Below are 3,810 nucleotides of genomic sequence, written 5' to 3' on the forward strand. Positions count from 1 at the left end.
AGACCTGGGGGGTACAGGGAGAAGGATTGCAGGGTGTACACTTTGGTTGGTTGTTGATGCATGGAGGGGAGTGTAACCATGGCAATGAGATGATATACGATAGAATGAATGTAAAATTAATGTTCTCCTATGTAAACTATCACATAATTCACAATAAAGCATTTAAGAAAAAAAAAGTCAAAAAAAAACCAGAAAGGAAATGGTTAAGAGGAGGATTCTTGGTCTATTGGGAATGAAGAAACAACAGAAAGAACAAAATATTTCCTAATACAAGACTTTTTTCCTCTTGAGTTTCCCATATTATGTTTGATGGCACATCAAAATGTACATCATCTGGTTTAGTTCTCAATTTATGTAGAGGAAACATAAAATAATTATAAACTTGTTGTTGTTGTTGTCCAGCCAGGTCTGGCTCATAGAGACCCTGTATAGAGTTCCAAGGAGCAGCTGGTGTTTGAACTACCGACCTTGCTGTTCAAACCGAACTTGCAGTCCTATAACCCCACAGCAGGAGTCCATAAGAGGGTAAAAAGACAAAGCAAGGTGAGTTCTCTCCACTTCACTTGAACTGGAGTAGGGCTGACACCAGTACATTGGTGATAAGTGACATATGTTTTATACAGTATCTAGGGCAACGACTAAAAAATCTATACCCAGTGATACACTCAATGAACACTTAAGTGCCTTCAAGTCAGTTCCAACTCAGACCGACCTTTTATAGGGTTTTCCAAGGAGGGGCTGTTGGGTTTTAACTGCCAGCCTTGTGGTCAGCTTATCCTACCACACCATGACTCCCTTAATTGTTGTTAGAGTTAAAAAGAATTAGCATGTGCCCGTTTTCCTGTACTTTCTCATTATGTGAATGTGGTCAAGTTACTTGGTGGTGGGTTATGTGCCGTGGAGTTGGTTCCGAGTCATAATGACCCTGCATAGGGTTTCAGAGGCTGTAAAGCTTTACAGGAGCAGAAAGCCTTCTCTTTCTCCCACAGAACTGCTGGTAGTTTTGAACTGCTGATCCTGAGGTTAGCAGCCCGATTCATAAACACTACACTACCAAAGCACCTTACTTAGTGACCCTATAAAATTAAACTACCAGAATTCACTTGGATGAGACAGAGTTAACATATATTTGCTATTTTATTATATAAACAAACCATTGTTTATTCTAGCAATTATCATGTGGCATATTATTGACTAGGTACAGTTCAGCTAATTATCTAGTTTGGGCCATCTAGCCATATTACTCCATTCTATGAAGTATTATTTTAAGTCTTAGCCTCTATACTTGTGATTATGGACCCATTTTGAAGTCAGTTGTTAACAAGGCAGGCTTAAGGTGGAACTACAGATTAAGGTTGAAATAAGACATATGGAATTAAGGTTAAAGAAAGGAGCTCTGGTAGTATAGTGGTTACGAATCGGGCTGTGAACCACAAGGTCAGCAGTTTGAAACTACCAGCTGTTCCGTGAGAGAAAGATGAGGTTTTCTGCTCCCGTACAGATTTACAGCCTAGGAATCCCTGTATAGGGTTGCTATGAGTTGGAACTGACTCCACGGCACATAACCACCACCACCAAGGGTTAAGGAAGGAGCTCTGGTAGCACAGTGGCTACAAATCGGGCTGCAAACCTTAAGGTCAGCAGTTCAAAACTACCAGCTGTTCTGCGGGAGAAACATGAGGCTTTCTGCTCCCATAAAGATTTACAGCCTCGGAAACCCTGTGCAGCATTGCTATGAGTTGGAACTGACTCCACAGCACATAACCACCACCTCCACCAAGGGTTAAGGATGCCCTGCCTTGCTAGAGGGTTATGACTCAAGTCACCATCATTAGTTTCCTTGAAGGCATGATGTGAGACTAACATGGGAAGGCTTTCACTAAATTCACTCTCGTGCTCTGGATCTTGCATCTGGCTCATCACATCTGATGATCTTCATAGGACTTTCGATCTGTCACCTGACCTGATTAACCAGCTCCCACAGCCTTTTGCATCAGTGCCCTGTCATCAGACTATAAGGGTGAGGAGAATCCTCCAGCCTAATCTCTGAACTATGAACTAGGACTCGTCACCACTCATCTGTCAGTTTGTCGTACTGTGGTGACTCACTTATTGGTTGCTATGATGCTGGAGGCTATGCCACCTGTATTTTAAATACCAGCAGGGTCACCCATGGTGGACAGGTTTCAGCTGAGCTTCCAGACTAACACAGAATAGGAAGAAAGAGACAGACCACTTCTGAATGTTCAGTCAATGAAAACCTTATGAAGAGCAGCAGAACACTGTCAGATACATAGCTGGAAATTGAGGCCTTCAGGTTGGAAGGCACTCAAAATACAACTGGGGAGGAGCTGCCCCTCAAAGTAGAGTTGACAGTGATGACATGACTGAAGAAACCAAACCTTTCAGGATCTTCATTTGCTGATGAGACACAACTCAAAATGGGGAGAAACAACTGCAGCAAACATCTTTAATAATTGGACCATGGAATGTAAGAAGCATGAATCTAGGAAAATTGAAAGATGTCAAACCTGAAATGGAAAGTATAAAGATCAATAATATACTAGGCATTAGTGAGCTGAAACAGACTGGCATTGGCCATTTTGAATCTGACAGTCATATGATTTACTATGCCAGGAATAAAAAATTAAAGAGGAATAGCATTCATCATCAAAAAGAACATTTCAAGATCTAGAAGTACAATGCTGTCTGTGATAGGATAACATACACATACCTACAAGAATGACCAGTTAAATACCACTATTATTCAAATTTATGCACCAACCACTAAAACCAATGATGATGAGACTGAAGAATTCTACCAACTTCTTCAGTCTGAAATTGATCAAGCATGTAATCAATATGTATTGATAATTACTAATTATTAGAGTGTGAAGGTTGGAAACTAAGAGGAAAGATCAGTAGCTGGAAAATATGGCTTTGGTGATAGAAATGATGCTGGAGATTGAATGACAGAATTTTGTGAGACCAACGACTTCTTCATTGCAAATAAGTTAACACATGGACCTCACCAAATGGAATACACAGGAATCAAACTGACTTAACATTTTGGGAATAGATGGTAGAAAAGCTCAATATCATCAGCCAAAATAAGGCCAGGGACTGACTGTGGAACAGACCAATTGCTCCTACTCAAGTTCAGATTGAAACTGAAGAAAATTAAAACAAGTACACAAGAGCCAAAATATGACTCTGAACAAATCCCACCTGAATTTAGAAACCATCACAAGAACAGATTTGATGCATTAGACAATAATGACCAAAGACCAGAAGAAGTGGGAATGACATCAAGAACATCATACAGAAAGAAAGCAAAAGATCATTAGAAAGGCAGAAAGATAAGACAAAACTGGATGTCAGGAAGAACAAAGTAGATGGTGGATTGGGTGGAAGTGCAGTGAAGAGCTCCGTCAACAACAACACAGAATACCCAAACAAGCAGGCTCAGGGGATGATCTCAGAACTCTGAACCACATATAAAGGAATATTTAGAAGGTTGGAAGGCTTACAGTTGGGGAATTTGTAGCAGAAGCAAGAAATCCATTGCTTTCTAGTTCAGGATGCTTAGCTGCTCCAGGAGCTGCCATCTTGGGTGAGACCAGGCAGGGGAAGGATCAGAGCGGCCACAGATGCCTGGCAGAACTGCAGAGATAAAGGTGTGGACATTCTTTTCTTTTGGTAGCTGTTCGTTGGTCCCTTGCTGTCTGCACACCTGCATTCTGGTGACTATAGGGGTGCCTGGACTAGTGGGCACCCCAGCCCCACCCTCAGAGGGTTCTACTACGCATG

The sequence above is a fragment of the Chrysochloris asiatica genome, unplaced genomic scaffold (genome assembly GCF_000296735.1).
Source record: "Chrysochloris asiatica unplaced genomic scaffold, ChrAsi1.0 scaffold00245, whole genome shotgun sequence".
Classification (NCBI taxonomy): Eukaryota; Metazoa; Chordata; class Mammalia; order Afrosoricida; family Chrysochloridae; genus Chrysochloris; species Chrysochloris asiatica.